The 22,094-nt window shown below is 43.2% G+C and overlaps 1 long non-coding RNA gene across 1 annotated transcript; it reads left to right on the top strand.

Moving 5' to 3' along the window:
• Positions 1-12,432: 12,432 nt before the first annotated feature.
• On the top strand, positions 12,433-13,124 carry LOC108112066. The gene is made up of 3 exons (XR_005993963.1): positions 12,433-12,556; positions 12,748-12,953; positions 13,004-13,124. It is a non-coding gene; the product is annotated as an uncharacterized LOC108112066 (long non-coding RNA).
• Positions 13,125-22,094: the final 8,970 nt, after the last annotated feature.

Raw genomic sequence — 22,094 nt, forward strand, 5'->3', positions numbered from 1 at the left:
GCTCCTCCAATTCCTCCTGAAGCGAGGCACTCGATTACGCAGACGCTTCTCCATCGGGTCATAATAGTTGAGTCTTCGGTCCGCATCGCAGCCTTGACCTCCATTTCTTGACAGGACACCTCTGCTCGTCTCCGCAGCATTCTCCCCCTAATTACAGCAGTAGATCCAGTGACTTCAGACCCAGACTCCTTTATGTAATTTAAGTGCACGGTTATTAAACCGTCGTCTGTGTGTAGTTTGTGGAGACCTTCATTACTCCACAAACTGCCCAGCGGTAGGTGGCAATCATACTGCTAAGGTTGCCCAGTTTAAAAGGAGCTGAAAAGTCGCATCCACAAGAGATGAATTACTGCCCGCATCCAAATTAACCAGTTGACAGCCTCCAGATCAAATCCCGAAGTCTTCTTCCCGACTGCAGCCAGACCCTCACTGGGAGCAAGAAACTCTGTAAAAAATGTGACATACGCAAGTGCTTAAAAACCAGGACTGGCTATCCCTACCTAGCATCCAAAAATGCACTATGCTAGATTTGATGCGAAACCAAAATCAATTGATTCAAATGCTGGTTTCACTACAATCCTTCCCTACGGATATCTACGTGGAACGCTAACGGCGATTCCCAGCATTAGCTCGAGTTAGCTCAATTGCTTCTTTCTACATGCTAATTCGTACTTGTCAATCAAATTGACGTAATGCCGCTTTCAGAAACACACCTTACTAACAGGTACAATTTTTAACTACGAGGATATTGTTTCTACGGAACAAATCATCCAGATGGTAAAGCACATGGCGGGACTGGCATTCTAATCAGAAGTCGTATTAAGCACCACTATCACACAAAATTCTCTAAGAACTACCTTCAGGCCACATCTATAAACATACAACCAAATACCGGCAAGCAACTTACACTAGCCGCCGTATACTGCCCCCCTCGCTTCACTATAGCTGAAGATTTGTTTATGCAGTTTTTCAACAGGCACACAAAAAAAAAACACTTAAAGATAAAAACCAGCAGCGGTCTCCTATTAGCCTTGAATATAAAGTCCTGCTGTACACACTCGGTACTAAAACCTATATGGATGTACGGTTCCCAGTTATGGGGGAACGCCAGCAAAAGCAATATTGACTTTGTCCAGCGAGTTCAGTCGAAGACCTTGAGAACAATCACCGGGCCACCGTGGTACGTTCTCAACGAAAACATACATAGCGACTTAAACATTCTACCAGTACAAGAAGTGATCGCAGAACAGAAGGAAAAGTACTTTAAAGTACTAAGCTATCGATGCACCCCAACCACCTGACGAGAGGTCTAACAAGGTTAAGCAACCAAACACGTCTTCGTCGCAATGACTTACCCACCCAGCGACCGACTTGAGGGACGCACAACCAGAATGCAGTCTTAGAATACTGTTAGTTAAACTTTAATGTAAAGATTCGTAAACTTATTGTTAGTCTCAAAATTAAGATTAGATTCTGTAAATAAAAACAAAGCTATTAAAAAAAAGTAACCGTAGCACTTTAAAACTCAACACAATAATCAAAACGCGCTGGGATCACTTCGGGGTGACCAAAATGGTGAGCAACTAAGGGTTTTTAATTGCTTTAAAAAAAATAAGCAATAGTAATTCCGAGTTCAAATCAAAATCAAAATTAGCTCCGCAACAAAACCACGCCGAATGCGCGCATGCGAAACTGAGATAATCAAAACAAACTAGAAACTGCTGATAAACCCGCCGCTGCTCATCCGTCTTTGTCTTTGGCTGCTTGGCCCAACAACATACTTTCAAAACGCTTGAGCTCATGGGTGCCTATAAAATTGAGATTAACCGTCTGTCCGTATGAACGCTGAGATATCAGGAACTATAAGAGATACAAAATTGAGATTAACCATGAAGATTCTTGAGGTCCCTACGCAGCGCAAGTTTATTACAGCATCCTGCCACGCCCACTCTTACGCCCACAAATCGCAAAAAACGAAAATTGCTGAAATCTCAGGAACTATTGGAGCTAGAAAGTTGAAATTCAGAATGTATAATCTTTAGATATCCGGCCATACCCACCTATACGACCACAAGGCTCGGATTTTCTAGAAACTCGGTAACTATAAGATATAGAAAATTCGGATTACGCATGTAGGTTTTTATGATGCTCCCAATGCGAATTTTTTTTTCCGACACAACCACTCTAATAAAGGGTATCACTGCCTTATCAACATGTGTTTGTCATCAACAAACTAGTCTAACGCTTACAGATTGACTTAATAGTTTCATGGTTTTAAAAATAATCAACAGTAGTTGGTTTTCAAATTTATTTTTCGCGAGGAAAAATGCTTTCACGAAAGGAAATGTGGTATATGGTGCCCACATTAGGATTAATGGTAATAAATGATTAAAATAGAATTGTAAAGCGCAAAGTGATCCTAAGATCCTAATAAACAAAGCATGTGGACCAAAAATGGGGCCATTACCATATGTTGCGATAGATACTAAACTGCTCCCGCGGCATCTGGCAACTCCAAACCAAAGGAATCAATAGTTTTAAGCCCTTGATACTCGGTGGAAGCTGACGTAAAGTAAGATGATACTAAAATATAAGCATGAATGCTTATATTATTTGTAATTCCTAGGAACTAAAAGTGCTTCTTAAATACCAGTGCTACACCAATTCGAAGATCCGCAACATTTATTTTAATTCTTTATTGGTGGTATTCTTGTAGAATACTAGAGTTACTCGACATGGAGATGCATACTGGATCCTGTGGAAAGTCAAGATTGATAGCGCCAGCTTCGCTACCAGAATTTTCTTAAAGTAAAAAAAAATTTCGCCATTAAATAAAAGTCTAAAGCTAAAAAAGAAAAATAAAATGAGAGGCAAAAAGTTTATTTCAGAAATCAAGGGATATGATGAAGACATTTATTGCTGCTCAAGTTTTGGTATCACACACGTTTTCGAAAGAAATCTGATTCTCATTTGCTTAGATCTAAAAGAAAAAACGAAAATGTATACATTTTTTCGTTTTAATTTCATTGTTTAATTAATTTAATTTAAGACCGCAAGGCACGCATGATTATTTAACTTTTATGCTAACAATATTTTTAACCTATATTTTTATGTCAATTTTGTCTTTGTTGTAGTGGCACCGCCCCACCACGAAATGATTCCTCTTGGTTGCAGGGAAGATGAAGTCGGGGGCGTCGTTGATTAAGCCGTCAGATTTATTCACAGCATACCGAAAAAACTGACTTAACTTAGCTTAGCATAAGAAAAAACGATCGCCGACGGCCGACCGCTGCAGTTGGACCCGAGAGAGAGAGAGTGCAAGATTGTGCAGAGAGGGGTGAGGGCGAATGCACTCTTCAGCGCGGATGCGCTCTTCAGCGTGGATGCGCTCTTCAGCTTGGATGCGCTCTTCAGCGTGGATGCGCTCTTAAGATCAGATGAGCGGCGGCACAGTGGCCCCTCACCTAAACATCCCGCTCCCCTTGCAATCACTCGGGTTGCAACAGCTCCCTCGTCGCTACGGTTGGTGACCGGCTCCGCACACGACCCATCCAAAAACGGTGCTCTGGGCCACCGGCAGCCCGTCCTGGATCTTCAGGAAGCCCGGCTGCATGATACGCGGGAGATCGTCGCTGGCAGATAGAACCGCTCATCCGCCAATGTCACGCCTCTGAAGTGGGCACGCACCGCCTCGCTCAGCTCTCGAGACGGCGTACGAACGCGCACGTGAGGCTCGATTTTGAAAACGACCACCAGCCGAACGCTATCATCCGTTTTGGAACCCACGGTGGCCGAACAAACTTGTTCGTCCCCCACGCTGGTAGTGGGCAGACGGAAATACGCCGCTAGCGATGCGTCGATGCAGCTCGAGGGCGTACACGGGTCGATAAGGGCCCCCGTGTTGAAGATCCGGGTACCGGTGTCAATGCGCACTAGCGCGGTCGGCAGAACGTTGACGCTGTTCCAGCAGCGACGATAGGGTTTGCGCAGCGGCCGCGTCCTGCGGGGTCCCTTCACGAGAGGCGGAAAATTGCCTAGGCGCGGATGACGCGGGCGGACGAGCGGTGGACGGCACCCGATGAGTGGCGGACGAAGGCACCTGAAGCCTACCGGCCAGTGGCGAAAGAATGCTGAGGGGCGGCCGACGAGCGCCGGGAAGTCGATGGCCGTGGACCGGCTTGTGAGTGCCGAAAGGTGGCGGACGAAGGCTGATCGCCAGCTGAGACACTCCGTGTACTGTCTCCCGCGCTCCGTGACCTGTGCTCCTCTTCTTTCAGGAAACATCTGAGCCTGAATAATTGTAAATGTTCGTTACAGACGACGAAGCTATTTGGAAGGAACAACCAAGAGCGTAGTTTAAGGTCTAATGGTGCATGCGGAATGTGTTTGGCAGAATTCCCCAGCTGAGAAGCCGATTTTGGGGGACCCGAAATTACCATGGTCACAAGGACCCCCAAGTGGGGTAGAATAAATTTGAAATATTGGTCGACTTCTCGGTGGAGCTGCAAAATGTTTGCCCTACGACGAAAGCCTCCAAGTTGGTATTAAAATAACCCGGCGCTCACGCAGAAGCTAGTTAGGTAAAGGAAATGCGCCGAGAACGGCGTAAGAAGCTGAGGAAGCATTGCAATCGGCGGCGATACCGCAAAGATGTTTTAACATGTTAGAATATGCCCCGAAGATCTCGAATACAAACGTTTTGTATTTATAGATCCACAGACATAGTGTATAATAGTGTCCCCTTGTATTTAATTAGCAAAGGATCATTGTAAGAGAGGTCCCAGGCAATGCAAAAAACAAAAGACAAATTCACAAAAACTCACGTTTATTAATATATGATATGTCCAAATAGCGTCCCGCGCGACTGACTTTTTCCCTCTTCCCGCTTTCGTTCTCCAAATTGCTCTCTGCTCCCCGCTCCCAGCTTCCAGCACACTGAGACAAGCAGCAAACTTAACATGCCGCCCGCCAATGCTAGACCTAGCATTAGAAACCTTCGCTTGTCCGGTCCATCCTGGTTGTGGGATAGAATCTAGTATGGGAAAGTAAACAAGTGTGCGCAAGAGACGAGTTAATTATAATTGAGGTGTGTATGTGAGGGCGCTTATGATCGCATCGGCAGTGGACAGAGAGTCAACACCGAACGCTTCAACCGGCCTTGCTTTGCTTTAAGCGTGACAGCTCGAACCAACGCATCCGTCCCCGGGTGTAGCTCGACGACGCGCCCCAGTAGCCATTGCGACGGCGGAAAACTGTCGTCCTTGATGATGACGAGGTCGCCCAGCTGGAGTCCTTCAGCCTCGCGGCACCACTTGGGCCTCTGCTGTAGATGTGCTAGCCAGTCCCGACTCCAAGCCTTCCAGAGATTGTGGGCGCAACTCAGGAGGAGCATGCAGCGAGTCACCAATCAAGAAATGAGGCGGCGTGAGCACCTCTAGGTCGTCTGCGTCCGCTGTGAGAGGACAAAGCGGTCGCGAGTTGAGACATGCTTCTATGCTTATAAACACCGTAGTCAACTCCTCATAGGTGAGCCGTCGATCCGCAATGACCCTCTTCAGGTGATGTTTCACCGACTTCACGTTAGCCTCCCACAGCCCGCCGAAATTGGGCGACTGCGGAGGATTGAAGTGCCACGTTGTTCGTTGTGACGAGGGCTTGGGGGCTATAAGGTGATCGTAATCTTCTTGAAGCGTACAGTAGAACTTCTTCATTACGTTGTCCGCACCCACAAAGTTGGTTACATTGTCGCTGTAGAGGTGCTGAACCATCCCTCTCCGCCCGGTGAACCTGTCCAGCGCCAGCAGAAAATGCTCCGTGGTGAGGCCTGTCACCGCTTCCAAATGGCGATGTACCCCTTGTAGAAGCTGGTGCCTCGCAACCGCGGTGCCTTAAGCTCAATAGCGCCTGTGTAGTCAACTCCCGTTGCAATGAATGGACGACTAGGGGGGTTCACTCGATGAAGTGGCAAGTCTCCCTTGAGCTGAGCCGAAGAGGAGGGCTGCGCCCGGAAACACTGGACACATTTCCGCACAACTCATCGAACTTCCTGCCTTCCTGTCATCCAGAACCGCTGGCGGGTGTGCGCTAACGCCAGCTTCGCACCTTCGTGCAGAGCCAAAACATGCGAGTGCCGAATTACCAGCTCAGTGAAATGATGGGAACTTGGGAGTATTATCGGATGCCGTCGCTCATATGGCAAGCTAGAATGCCGTTGTCGCCCCCTCACTCGCAGGATGCCTTCTGACAAGATCGGCGACAAGCTCAAGAGCTTACTTCGCGCAGGTAGCCGTTTAATCTCTCTCACTGCAGCCAAATCCATTGGGAACGATTCCCGCTGCCCGATGCGCACTATAGCCCTTAATGCAAAGTCAAGCTCTTCAATGGCTAGGGGGCCGATGCGCCTCTACCCCTTGCCGACAGCATTGTGCCTAAACCGCAACGCATAGGCCGTGACTCGTACAGCCCGGCTTAAAGTAGAAAATCGGCCAACGAACAACGGAAGCGGGACTGCATGGTGAACTCGTACTTTGGCCGCCTTTGCCTCTAGTGCGGCATCGTTGGTGTCGACCTGCTCGAGCTCCATAGAAGGCCAGTCACTCGGACTGCGTGTAAGCCACTCAGGGCCGCGCCACCATAGGCCAAAGCCCTTCAATTCACCCGGAGACAGTCCCCTTGTCGCACAGTCCGCTGGATTCTCAGCCGTGCCCACATGCCTCCATTGCGCGGGCGAAGAATGATCCAGAATGAACGCGATCCTGTTGGCCACGAACGTCTTCCACCTAGTGATGTCCCCGTACAGCCAGTGTAAAAGGATCGTGGCATCCGTCCAGTAGAACGATTCGATGGGTAGGTCGCTTAGCCATTTAGCCGAAGTAAGCCATTTTACCAACTTGACGGCCAAAACTGCGCCACTCAGCTCCGTTCTAGGTATAGTCAAGGGCCTTTTGGGAGTCACCCTTGACTTCGAAGCCAACAGTCCGTCCTCGCACTCGAGCCTTAGGTAGACCGAGGACGCATAAGATGTCGATGAACCGTCGCAGAACGCGTGAAGCTGAGCTGACACTACACATCCAGGGGAATAATGAATCCATCGGTCTATGCTTATGTCGTCGATCCTCGTCAACCCGTCCCGAAACGTTCGCCACCGTTCTACGAGGGCGTCCGGAACCTCGTCGTCCCACTCCAGCGCCGACTGAGTGCCATCCGCATGCACTTTCTTTGCCATGGTTACCTCCTTTAAAATCAACTTTCCCACGATGATGACTGTTGCGATGAGACCCAGTGAATCAAACAGCCTAGCTATGCTCGATAGAATCATCCGTTTGGTAAACCTAGCTGGAATCTCAAAATTGACTTGAAATTTAAAACAGTCCTTATTCGGGAGCCAATACATCATACTAACGCCTTGATAGGATCCGTAGCGTCCCAGTTGAAAGGAGTCCGGCTGCACTGATGCTCCGCAGGAATCGAGAGCAAGAGACTGGACTCGTTGCTGGACCATTTCCGAAACTCCATGCACGCTGATTCTATAGCCCCCGATACTTGTGTCCGCTTATCCTTTGCCTCCTCCAACGTGTGACCTCCGGAAAGAATGTCATCCACATATATTTCGCTCATCAACACCTCTTCCGCCTTGGGAAACGAACGGCGCTCGTCCTTCGCCAACTGGTGGATGACCCTGATGGCCGTGAATGGTGCAGACGCCGTACCAAAGGTTAACGTTGACAACGCGAAAACGCTGATGGTCCCATCCGCCGCCCGCCATTGGGCGTCTTCCGGATGAACATCTATACAACGATACATCTTCTGTATACCCGCTGCAAAAACGAAACGATATTTCCGCCAATTCAGTATGACGTGCGACATGTCGTTCTGAAGGGCTGGCCCAGTCCACAACACGTCGTTTAGAGATCTTCCGTTGCTAAACCTTGCGGAGGCGTCGAATACGATTCTTTGCTTAAGGGACTGCGGCTCCTTCTTAAAGACCGCATAATGCGGCAGCACGCAGGAAGCCACATGCCTACCAGCAGAAGTTCGCATCAGCAAACTGCTTTCACTGCCCACCGCCGGCGCTATCTGCTTGAGGGAAAAGTACTCCTCGATCACCTCGACGAACTTGCTCCACCGCTCCGGACTGCTCGATAGACGCCGTTCCAACTGCAAGAACCTATTCAGCGCCATCTAATGCGATCTTCCCAAAACCATAGTTGGATCCATGTAAGTTTTGAAGGGCAACCGTACCACGTACCGGCCATCCGATCGCCGAATATGTGTCTTCTGAAAGAAGGCTTCGCACCAGAGGTCCCCCACTGATGTGAGAGAACGGTCCGGAACGGGATCCACCTCGCAGAAACGCTTGAGCAAAGCCTCGGTGTCCAAGAGCACCCGATGACACCGAACCTGGGTCGCTTCCCGCACTCCGTCCGCCAAACCAGATAGGATCCACCAAAGGTGAGTGTTCTGAGCTATAGGGTCGCCGGGCAGCCCGATCCTGGTATCCGGCAACATGATTTGCGCCAACAGGTCCACACCCAAGATGAGGTCGACTCGCTTCGATCGTTAGAAGTTCGGATCCGCCAGCGGGAGCCCTCATATATGGTCCCAACGCTGAGGCATGAAGCTGCGACAAGGAAGACAGGAAGTAACCGAATTGAGGACATAAGCGAAATCAACGTCAATTAAAAGTCAGGGTTAACATTACTACGGATTTCAAAATTGACAGTATACTTGCATGGACGACCGCCCCCAAGACCCATCCCAAAAATAGATGTTCGGCTGCCAGATCGCTTCAAATGCAAGGACAGTAACACTTGCTCCGAGACAATGGTTGCCTCCGATCCTTGGTCGACCAGGGCATTTATGACAGCGTGCAGTCCGCTGACCGGGTTCCGCACGGTGATACGAACAGTGGCGAGAAGGACATTTCTTGAAGACAGATCCGATGACGTTGCTGAATAGCATCCGTAAGATGCGCCGAGGTTCTGGTCTGTCGTTGGCTGCCTGCGCTGTTGAGATACGCTATCCCTGTCTGCAGGTGCACTGTCGGCGCCACATGATGCGGCGGCACCCCGCTCGGCGACTGGCTATGAGGCAAAACAGGGAAATGCAACAATGTGTGATGACGCCGCCCACAAACTTGACAGCCTTTATTAGCAGCAGTGGTAACAGGCGCCGCTAGGGCGCCTACCGTGCTCCTGAGCACTGTGCACTCGCACTCGTTTGGTAGGGTCTGAAGATCCTGGGCTAGCAGCGGAGTCGAACGACGAGCCTCGGTTCTCAATCGCATCCATTATAACCAGCCGATCGTTTAAAAATGACTCCAACTCTCTGTAGGATGGAACTGTGGAACAACTTCCTTGATGGTGCCCCCAAGCGTTGTTGGTCTCCTTTGGTAGCCTCGATGCTAGGTAGTGTGCCAGCCAGTGCGATTCCCCGTCCAATGCTTGAACGCGGCGGAATGCAGCCAGACAAACATTGACCGTGCTTAGCATTGACCGTATTAACTCTGTGTTGTCCTTCTGTAGCCTAGGCAACGCGTTGATGGCATTCATGTGGTGGGCAAAAACGAGGCGAGGATTGTTGTACCTCTTGATCATCAATCCCCAAGCCACCGCATAGTTCCCTTCCGTGAGCTGCATCTGACGGATGTCATTATCGCGGTCCCTCGGCAGCGACTCCTTGATAGAGTGCAACTTCTGCACACTACTCAGACTGGCGTTGTTGTGGATTCGGCTCGTGAAGGCATCATAATAGCCTGGCCAATCGACACACGCGCCGGAGAACTTCGGAACCGACAACTGGGGCATTGTCAGCCGCACTTCCGCATCGGCGCCCCCAGACACTGGCGGCGGAGGCCCACAAGCCATAAACGCGCTTCGTAACTCCTCAACTTGTTCCAGCCGTTTCTTCAGGTAAATCATCGTTTTCCTCGATTGCGAATCCTTTTTAAAATTTTGCAACAGGGATTTCACGGTCTAAAATCGATTCGCCTGCAAGTTAACCAGCTGCTCCAAAGTAGGAGTATCCGATCCCGCTTTCATGTTGACCAATGTTGTGAAACCGAACTTCGCGCGCAACTCACCACCCCAAATAATAATTTAATAGAAAAAACTCAGTAAATTTTAATTCGCACACAACTTGTCTACTTACTCAGTTATTTATACCAGAATCCACCCCAAGACGAAGCGAAGATCAACGACCGTCTCCAAAGTTTAAAAAACTGTCGTCTTGCGCCTATGTATCGCAGTTCTCCTCTTCCGTGATTCGCAGAGCCGCAGGCCTGTAGTCTAGGTGCAGCTGTGATTCCGTTATGCCCAAAAGAAGCGAAGAAAACGTCCAGAAAAGTCCAGAAACTTCCGTAGCTGCGTCTATGTATCGCCGTTCTCTTTCTTCTTCACTTTTCGCGGTATGCAGAGCCGACTTGCAAACTTAGCGCAGTTGCGATCTAACGGCGCTTATTTACACAGAATTAAGAATTTTCGATTATGTTTCCGATTGCAGAGTTCCCCTCATGGGCCACCATGTATAATTGTGTCCCCTTGTATTTAATTAGCAAAGGTTCATTGTAAGAGAGGTCCCAGGCAATGCAAAACACAAAAGACAAATTCACAAAAATTCAAGTTTATTAATATGTGATATGTGCAAATAGCGTCCCGCGTTAGATGCAACTTGCGTGTTCTCTCGCTTGCCGAAGACAACTGACTTTTTCCCTCTTCCCGCTTTCGTTCTCCCAAGCATCGTCCCAAAACGCGAGAGCGATCAGCTGTTACTCTCCGCTCCCAGCTTCCAGCACACTGGGACAAGCAGCAAACTTAACACATAGAACGGAGAGAGAGATTCGCCACGCAAGTAATGACTTTTGGAGCCAGTTTCTCTCCTAGCTGGCCCCAGTACGCGAATAACAAAAATACAGAGACGTTCTAGAAGGAGATCCCACGTGCTGAAAAGTGCATCCTGGAGAATCACAGCGTCGACACGGAGGATAAAGCCATCAACCTCGAGCGTAGCGCCATACAAGCTTTGGATCAGATGTAGAATCTGATGGAATCTTGAAACTTTATGAACATGCTAAGATAGTTAAGGGGAACGAACGCGTCGTACTCCCTTGAGGCAGTTATTTTAAGCAGCTAATCATAAAGATGAAGAAGACCGAAGATTCCTGCACACTAACCACGAGACGGTGGTCAACGAATTACGGCAACATTTTTGGATACCAAAGCTGAGGTCCACCCTCGCTCGGATACGACGCTCCGCCGCCGTGCATGCCGGATTTCTAGCAGTGCGAAGCCTTATGGCCCGACGAGGGTGCCTAGTGGAACTCTGTAGCGACAACGGCACCAACTTTCAAGGCGCTAGAACGAAGTTACGAAAGGCGTTCGAAGACGTGGACTAGTATCTACTTTTCCGCGAGTTCACTGGGCCCCAGATGACATGGAAATTAATTCCACCCGCATCCCCATGAAGACGGCGCTGGATACAACCCTCCTGGAAAAACGACCATCTGATGGGCTGCTGAAAACCGCCTTGATGGAGGCGGAGGCGATCGTAAACTCGCGGCACCTGACATGACAATAAATCATTTCCTGCTTGGAAGCTCAACTGGTAGAGTTAAGGAGTGCAGCTGAAGAAGAGGTGGATGGAATCACAACAACTGACGGACTCGTTTTGAAAGCAATGGCTTCAAGAATACCTGCCAGTGATAACTAGGCGCACCAAATGTTCCGAACAGAGTAAGAAGGGGACATCGTGTAAGTGTGTAACTCCGGACAGCCGAAAAACCAGTGGCCGAAAGTGCGGATCGTGAAGGTGAACGCCCTTAGGACAAGTGAAGAGCGCCGCGATCGGTACCAGGTCTGGCGTATATACAAGGCCCCGCATTAAAGCTAGCAGTCCTATCTATCAATTAGCAGTCCTATCTATCCCTAGCGGAATATTCAAGTCGCTTAATTGTTATATTATTTGTAATTCCTGTAAATTAAAAATGCCCTATACAATTCGAATATCCGCAACACCATATTTTCCAATAAATGAAAAAAGCGTATATCTAACGGTGAATAAATAAAATATATAAAAAGGAGTATTTGCTTAGTTTCATAGTGATAAGTTATCTCATTTCCTACTAATTAAATATCTTACAAAAATATATTTTCCTTCAGAAATGGTCGGCCCGGTTCAGAATCTGTTTCCGAGAAGTTTAAAATTGACTGGGGTACATACATGTCATCAAGAAATGATGTTGTTTATATCCGACTAGATGTAAGAGGTTCAAAAGGACAAAGTAAAAAAAAATTATTCCGTCATTTAGGAGGAGTAGAAGTTTTAGATCAAATATATGTGTTACGGTAAGTACTTAAAATATATTTTTAAGAATATAATTTTCATAAAATCTGTTTTATAAGGTACTTACTTGATACGATGGGATTTTTAGACGAAACCAGAGTAGGTTTGTGGGGCTGGGGCTATGGCGGTTATGTTACTTCAATGGTTCTCGGTACCGAACAGAACATATTTAAGTGTGGAATTGCCATATCTCCTATTGCAGACTGGCTGTATTACAGTAAGAATTTAACTTAATAATGGACCATTTTCCAAGAAGTCGGGACTGTGAACGCATGAACCGCTTGGTAAAATATACTAGATAAATTTGAAATATTACTTGTTTAAAGGCTTCAACTAACTCACTAGGGACCGACTTCTGGAGCCTGTCTAAAAATTGATCGATATAGTCTTTAAATATTTTCCTTTTAGATTCAGCCTTTACTGAACGTGTATTGGGTTCACCTACAGAAAACTATAAAGGATATGTTGAGGCAGATGCCACTCAGAGAGCACGTTTAATAAAATCAAACTCATACTTTTTAATTCACGGAATAGCTGACACCACCGCCCCTTTTGTTCACGGAGTGCAATTATCTCAATCATTAACAAGCGCTAATATTTTGTTTCGATATCAGGTAATATACAAAAATGGAATTTACTGCATATAACTTAATGGGTTTTTCAGGCATATGCAGATGAAGGTCACGAATTAAATGGAGTGCTTGAACATTTATATTCTTCCATGGAGCAATATTTTGCCGAATGCTTAAGCTTGGATCCAGACGATACGAAGCCAGACATAGATCAGAACATGGTTCCATCTGAATAAAATATTTGTTTTTTTAAAAAATGTACATAATAATAGTTATAAAACAGTAACGCTTTTAATAATTTGAGCTTTCAATAAATTTTAAACAAAACAAATATTATAGTGAACAAGAGAAAACGCTATAGTCGAGTGCCGCGACTATAAGAAACCCGTTACTGTTTTACACAATTTTAAAATATTCATTTTGCTAGTTAAAACTCTCAAGCGCCACCAATTGTCGGAAAAAGAATGTTGAGTAACTGATAGTGACGTCACTGCCCATGTGAGGCCTCGAAACCTAAATTTCTTCATAAGTGGCGAAATAATGTTCCGATTTGAAAAATCTTTGGTACATCGAGAGAGATTGGCAGAAATAAGTTATAAAAGAAACCTCGTTTTTTGGGGTTTGTGGGCGTTAGAGTGGGCGTTGCTTGATCGAAAAAAAAACAATTCGCATTGGGAGCATCATAAAAACCTACATGCTTAATCGGAACTTCCTTTCTCTTATAGTTACCGAGATATCAGCTTTTCTAGAAAATGCGAAAACCGTCTTTGGAGCCTTGTGGGCGTATGGGTGGGTGTTGCTGGATAGTAGTAGTATCACTATGAGATGCGCTGGCATCTAAAGATTGTACATATTGAATTTCAACTTTCTAGCTCTAATAGTTCCTAAGATTTCAGCGATTTTATTTTTTTGCGATTTGTGGGCGTTAGAGTGGGCGTGGCAGGATGCTGCAATAAACTCTTCCTCGACGAAGAAGAAAGCCAAAAATGAAGCCAAGACGCGATTGCCCGGTGTATCTAGTTGCTGGGAGAACGATTTGAACCAGTCAAAGGAAATTCAACAAAACGTAGCCAAGAAAAAACGACCACAACCAAACCCAAGCAATCAAGTATACGCCATTTCTGGAAGGCTTGGAGTCGGGACTGGCTAGCACATCTACTGCATAGACCCAAGAGGTGCAGACGCAAAACGCACGTCGCTGATCTACCGCGGGAGGCCATATACACATTGTCGATATAGTTAGTTGCGATATATTAACGCAATCGAAACAACAGTAATTAAGCACTTTTTTGTTTATCAAGTTGGTGTTTGCTCTTCCTGGAAACCACTCTTACAATGAACCCATTGTTAGTTCGACACAATTTAAAATATCGTATAAACTACTAGTATAGTTCAAAATTGACTGGGCTACATACATATCATCAAGAAATGATGTTATAAAGCGACTAAATTAAGACAAGAAGAAACGCTATAGTAGAGTGCTGTGACTATAAGTTACTCGATACTCGTTAAGACATTTTTGAAATATTATTTTTGCTATTGAAAATGGACAAAGCCCTACCTTTTGTCAGAAAAAGCATGTTAAGTATCTGATTATTACGTCACTGCCTTATAACCTAAATTTCTTCATAAATATCAAAACAGTGTTTCAATTTTAAAAATCTTTTGAAAATCGATATTATATTAAAAAAAAATTGGTGTACAATGTCAAACGAAGACATACATTATAATATTATGAATACCCCTTTTTTTGTGTGCGTTATAGTGGGCGTTGCAGGATGCTGAAATAAACTTGCGCTATGTACGGAGCTCCACTCTGTATCTCATATAGTTCCCGAAATCTCCGCGTTCAGACGGAGTGTGTGAAGACTGTATACTAACTGATTGTTATGTCACAATTATAACGTAAATTTTTTCATAAATAGCAAGATAATATTCCGATCTTTGGTATCTTTGGTAAATCTTTTGTAAATCGATACGTATAAACTAGAAATATTATACAAACTCAAACAAAGACGTCACAGTTTTCCGCGGCTTGTGGGCATCGTAGTAGGCTGCAGGAGAACACCACTTCGAGCTGCGGTGTCATCTCAAGATGACAAAGCGTTTTTTTTTTGTTTTTAAGCGTTTTTGGCTTTCTAATTTTTGTGAGCGTGTCCAGTAAATAAATAATACGCATTGGGGGTATCATTAGAAACTACATCCTTAATAGCACCTTTTTTATCACTTATAGCTACCGAGATTTCAGCCTTTTTACAAAAGCGAAAACCGTCTTTCGATCGTGGCTAGATAATGGTTCCACCTTGAGATGCGCTAGCATTTCAAGATTATACATACTTAGTCCCAACTTTCCAGGTCAAACAGTTCCTCAAATTTAAGCGGTTTTAGTTTTCCATGACGAAAACCGTCTTTCGATCGTGGCTAGATAATGGTTCCACCTTGAGATGCGCTAGCATCTCAAGATTATACATACTTAGTCCCAACTTTCCAGGTCAAACAGTTCCTCAAATTTAAGCGGTTTTAGTTTTCCATGACGAAAACCGTCTTTCGATCGTGGCTAGATAATGGTTCCACCTTGAGATGCGCTAGCATTTCAAGATTATACATACTTAGTCCCAACTTTCCAGGTCAAACAGTTCCTCAAATTTAAGCGGTTTTAGTTTTCCATGATTGTGGGCGCTAGAAAGGGCATGTTAGGATACTGAAATAAACTTGCGCTGCGTAGGGATTTCAGGAATCTGCCTGATTGATGACAATTTTGTATTTATTATATGAGATTTCTGCGTTCATACGGACGGACGGACAGACGGACATATACTGATGAAGAATATACATACTTTATAGGGTCGAAAACGCTTCCTTCTACCTGTTACACACGTTTCAACGAATCTAATATACCATTTTACTTTACGAGTAAGGTGTATAAAAAGAACAAGGCAGCACGCCTCATCTACAACATACTTCATAACCTCTCACCAATATCCTACGCCCTAAAAGCGGCAATTCCAGTTATAGGAACAATAACGCACACAACTAGAACATAAAAACAAAGTCATCAACACCAAATCCTATATATTTCTATAAATAGAAGAACACATGGAAACCATCAACATCATTATACTCAATACGATCTGAAATTTTCGATGAACTAAAACTAAAACAAGAGGAAACGCTATAGTCGAGTGCCGCGACTAAAAAATACCCGTTACTGTTTTACAAAATTTTAAAATATTATTTTGCTAGTGGAAATTCACAAGGCGCCACCTATTGTCAGAGGAAGTATGTTGAGTAGTGACGTCACTGCCCATGTGAGGCCTTATAACTTTAATTTCTTTATAAATAGCGAAATAATGTTCCGATTTGAAAAATCTTTGACTAATCGATAGATATTAACAGAAATAAGTTACACAAGGTCAAACGAAGGCATTCATAATAATATTATAGACGCCACAGTTTTCCGCGGTTTGTGGGCGTTAGAGTGGGCGCGACCGGATGCAACTTCGTGGCAAGTTGCAAAGGCATCTCCTTAATACGTGTTCCTAAGCAAAATTGTGTAGCTCTTATAGTTTTCGAGATTTTTCTATTTTTGGTTTTTCGGGTTTTTGGGCGTTAGAGTGGGCGTGACTTGATCGGAAAAAAACTATTCGCCTTCATAGTATCATAGAAACCTACGTGCTTAATCCGAACTTTCTATCTCTTATAGTTACCGAGATATAAGCTTTCCTACAATATTGAAAAACCGTCTTTTAAGCTTAGTGGGCGTAAGAGTGGTTGTCAAGGTCAAACGAAGGCATTCATAATAATATTGTAGACGGTACAGTTTTGGCGGTTTACGGGCTTTAGAGTGGGCGTGCCTAAATGGGAAAAAAACAATTTGCATTTGGGGCATCATAAAAACCTATTTGCTTACATTTTACCGAGATATGAGCTTTCCTACAATATTTAACGCCCACAAATCGCGAAAAACTAAAATCGCTGAAATCTCGGAAACTATTAGAGCTAGAAAGTTGAAATTCAATATGTATAAACTTTGCATGCCAGCGCATCTTATAGTGGTACTATTATCTGGCCACACCCACCCATAAGTGAATAAGTGAAAGAAAGTTCGGATTAGGCATGTAGATGATGCCCCAAATGCGAATTGTTTTTTTTTCCATCTAGCCACGCCAACCCTAAAGCCTACAAAACCCGTAAAAACAAAAATTCAAAAATCTCGGGAACTAAAAAAGCTAGAAAGTTAGGCTTAAGAATACGCATTTTAGAGTTGCCACTGCAACTTCCTACGAGTTTTTATCCGGCCACCCCCACTCTAACGCCCACAAACCGCGAAACACTGTGGCGTCTATAATAATATTATGAATGCCTTCGTTTGACATTGTATAACTTATTTCTCTTAATATCTATCGATTTACAAAAGACTTTTCAAATCGGAACATTATATCGCTACTTATGAAGAAATTTAGGTTATAAAGCCTCACATGGGCAGTGAAGTCACTATCAGTTATTCGACATGCTTTCTCCGGCAATAGGTGGCGCTTGGGTAATTTCGACTAACAAAATGAATATTTTAAAATTGTGTAAAACAGTAAAGGGTATCTTATAGTCGCGGCTGTCGACTATAGCGTTTCCTCTTGTTTTAGTTTGCAAAGTCAGAAAGTCATAATTCTGTATCTCCTGCTCCATTGCCCTAGCATACCTTGTCACGAACTTTAATGCTGGCTTCAGTCTCCCTAGCTAATGCCAATGCCGATGGAAGGTATTTTGGCTGTATAGGAAATACAACTGCCCTCCTGTTTATTTTAGGCCTGAGATAAGCACGTGTAGAGCGTCCGGCCTCACCTCTGTGTTGAGCAGTTCAATGCTCAATGTAGTGGAACATGCTAATTTAATTTGTGACAAGGATTAGCTTAGGCTCAACCTCGTCATAGTATTTTGACATGCCGTCCGAACTAGCAAAACACCTACTCTGGTCTGCTATAATGCGATTTGGTACCCCAAATAATGTTGCTGCAGATTTCACAGACATAATACAACTTTCAGCATCTAACTTTAGAACGTGATGCAAATAAACGTATTTTGTATAAGCATCGATCGGAACAATGACGTACTCTTTTAAATCGCTTTTTCCGCTTAGCCTTCCTGTAATGTCAATGTGAACCGTATGCCGAGGTATACTGACCTTTGGGATAGGATGAAGCTCAGCTTGGACTTTCCCAGAAGGAGATTTAGAAGTCCGACAAGTTATTCAGTTAGCGACAAATTTACGAACGTACTTGTTCATTTTAGCAAACCAGTAATATTGATAAACTTTGTCAAGTATCTTTTGCCAAACAAGATGCTTAATCGATTCGTGTACTTGGTTTATTACCGACCATTTGAACGGTCGTGGCACAACCGGCAAGCAACGTGTCCTACCATTTCGCTGTACCTTACGATGCAAACCTCCTTTGTGCAAATCAAATGTGTTGGCCAAGTCTACGGAGAACTCATCGAAGTTTAATTTAGTGACAATTTCTATTATTTCGGGATCTAAACGCTGTTTGGCGAGAAGCCAGTCGCTAGAAATTTCAGCTAAATTTACTCTATTTTCGGGAATTTTAGATACAGCTGGATGCGATTCGGGAGGCAATGGGATGCTGGACAAAAAGTCAACATGAGCCATACGCTTTCCTTCTCTATATTGTATGTCAAAATTGAACGATTGTAAATAGGCCCACCAACGATGTACCCTTGTTGTCAAACCTATTTTGGTACGAGAAGCCTTCAATGAATTACAATCGGTAAACACAACGAAATTGTGACCAAGAAGGTAATGACGGAAATGTTTTATGGCCTGAACCACAGCTAAGGTTTCCAAATCATAAGAATGATACCTAGACTCCGAAAACAGGTGGTTTTACTAAAATATTCTACAACATGAGATCTATTTTGTATTCGATGTATAAGCATCGCCCCATATCCCATGGAGCTTGCATCTTTATGCAACTCAATAGGGTATTGAGGGTCAAATATTACTAATACAGGGTCGTTTGTAAGAATGTCAACGATGTGTTTTCTAACTTTTTCCAATTCAGGATTCCAAGTAATACTTCCATATCCAGAAAATAGAGAATATAACGGTTTCATAACTTGGGAGAAGTTGGGAACAAACTTTCGAAAATATGAGGCCAGACCAATAAATTGTCTATGCCAATAACGCAGATATTTTCCGTGAGTTGGGCCGAACTTCCCCCGCCCGTATCTCAAAGCCTAAATACTGAACTTCTGTTTTAAGGAGACTGCACTTATTAATGTTAAAAATGAATCCAGCATTTGTAAGAATGTTTAAAACAATTTTTAACCTTTCCATTCAAGACTCCTTTCTTGGTAACACAACCATAATATCGTCCATATAAATATAAACGATTACGAAAGTATGATGTAGTATACACATATTATCGTATCGAATACACACTGTACCAATGCCAGCATTGTGCTCCTGTGTTTTGCGTAAACACAAATTGGCCGACAGAAATACGATCGGTCCAAACGCGCCACAGAGCTCGTTACGTGGGAAGTGCAAGTGTTAGCACTTTCTCATAGCTTGACAACGCATATATATAACATGTGCATATGGATCTCTCTCGGCTCTCGCCTTATGTGTGAGCATAAAATATTCTTATATACATAGCCACTGCTAGCGCTCTGCTGATGTTCTTGTAGACTTAGCTCTTAGCTTTAAGAATATATTCATATCAAGACATTCAATAAAATATAGTCAAATTGAACACGACGTTTTGTCACCGAAATCATTACTTGGCAACCATGACAGTCATGTCGTGGTCGCCAGACAATATAACCATACGTTTTTATTACATGGCGACCGTGACAGGGCCGGTGAAAGTACAAAAATATTTTTGAAACAAATATAAAGAAAAAGTTAAAGTGCAAAAAAAAAAAAAAATTATTATAAACATATTCGATGGCCTGCAAAGCTAGAGAAAGCAACAAAAAGCATGAAGAACCATTTACAACGCATGGTAGGCAGGGCCGCCCACTATGCCAACGTTCTGGGATTCGAAAAAACAGTAATAGTACAGCAAGCAATATCCGCTGGCTGTACCACCGTTGGAAGGGTATGGATGGTATACCTGCACCACAAAACGACAAAAGCTCACTTCGAGAGGCACTGGAGGCGCAGGCGAAGGATGGGCCAAGACCTTTAACCATTCCTGAATACCTTCTACATCGGGAGAAGAAGAAGCGGACTAATTAGTTCACCGCTTCATTTTTTTAGCACTTGCAACGCGTTTACGCGGGGTGCGATAATTAAGTTCATTAACAACCTGTTTTTTTTCACATAATTTCATCTACTAACACACAACTTTTGGTGTAAGCTTAATATAAGTAAAGCTATTGTAACTTGAAATTTGATGATATGTAAACTAAAAGTTGTGCACTTATTAACCACATCATTTATAGGTTCTCTAAATATCTTATCCCATCTACCTTCATAAAAATCTTTATCAAAAAGAGGAAGAAGTAAAATACATAAGGCTAATGCTGTAAATAATGTCATAAACTCTGCTCTGTTTACCTCCATGTATATTTTGCTTATAATAATAACTGTAACTCAGAAGTAGGCATATTCCTCAAGTGACTAGATGAATAGCTAACTAAATATAAATCAAATATGAGTTTTCAGTTCAGTCAGTATAGTTAGGATTAAAAAAAAAATTAAAAATTTTTTTATTGCTGTGTTTCTTTTTTGTTGTTTTTGAAAAAAATAAAAATTGTTCTTTCAAAAATTACTTTGATCTATTAACGATTCTTTTAAACTTTCAACACAATTATTATGCAAAAACCAAACTGGAAATTATTGAATCGAATAATAAAAATCTGAAGTCACTACCAGATATTAGTAAACAGAAAATTGCTGCGCAGGAAAAGAACAATATAAAGTAGATTTGCTTAGGCATAATCTGACTAAAGCTTCTAAGCCCAACGTATAAGAAGTCATAAACAATGACGAAATTCGTAAACGTAGTGACCTTGCATGTATTTTCTTACTGCAAGATATGATGTTAGCCATTTATATACTAATGGAATTCTCGACTTAGGTCAGTTTTTCCAAAGGCTTAAAAAGCAGGCCGGTATACTAATCAGCAAACACAAATTGGCACCGAGCAAAAAGATCTATGAAATCAATAGAATCTTTAAAATATAATGGGCATTAATACATATATACATATACATATATATATAAGAGTAGCGATACTCAAGCCGGTGACCCAATTATAAAAAGAAGCAAATGTTTACATTAAAAAAAAAGATTCAATACAATACTCCTTTAAAGATAACTGACATTCCTATTAGTGATTTCGACAGAGTGATAGTAGACACTATTGGTCCTCTACCAATATCTGAGAATGGTAACGAATATGCAGTCATATGTGATCTAGCAAAATATTTAGTTACCAATTGCAAATAAATATACAAAAACGGCCTCAAAAGCTGTATTTGAACATTGTATTATAAGTGCATCCAATGAAGACGTTCATTACGAACACTGGAAAAGAGTCTAAGCAAAAACAACGAAAAAAAAAACACACACACACAGCTATAACATATTATCACCAGACCGTAAATAAAAGAAAGAAAATAAGCAAAAAAAAAATTTAAAAAATACAAAAATTAAAATAATAAAAATAAACAGTAGATAAAGTTTCGTTAGTTTTAATTTTACCAACAATTTCTACAAAAATTGCCAATTGCAAAAATGGCCATGCTTAGAATTCATACGGCGACAAATAAAAAAAAAATTATATCAATGTCAATTTTTGTATTCTAATAATCATTTTTACATTTCAAAATATGTTACAAAAAACTAAAAAAAAAGAGAAAAAAATGTTTACTATAATATTATATACAATTAAATTAACTATATAATATTACGTTATTTTTCATAAAGAGGGAGATGTAGTATACACATATTATCTTATCGAATACACACTGTACCAATGCCAACATTGTGCTCCTGTGTTTTGCATAAACACAAATTGGCCGACAGAAATACGATCGGTCCAAACGCGCCACAGAGCTCGTTACGTGGGAAGTGCAATTGTTAGCACTTTTTCATAGCTTGACAACGCATGTATATAACATGTGCATATGGATCTCTCTCGCGCTCTCGCCTTATGTGTG

This window comes from Drosophila eugracilis, unplaced genomic scaffold, assembly GCF_018153835.1.
Source record: "Drosophila eugracilis isolate 14026-0451.02 unplaced genomic scaffold, ASM1815383v1 contig_1569, whole genome shotgun sequence".
Taxonomy (NCBI): domain Eukaryota; kingdom Metazoa; phylum Arthropoda; class Insecta; order Diptera; family Drosophilidae; genus Drosophila; species Drosophila eugracilis.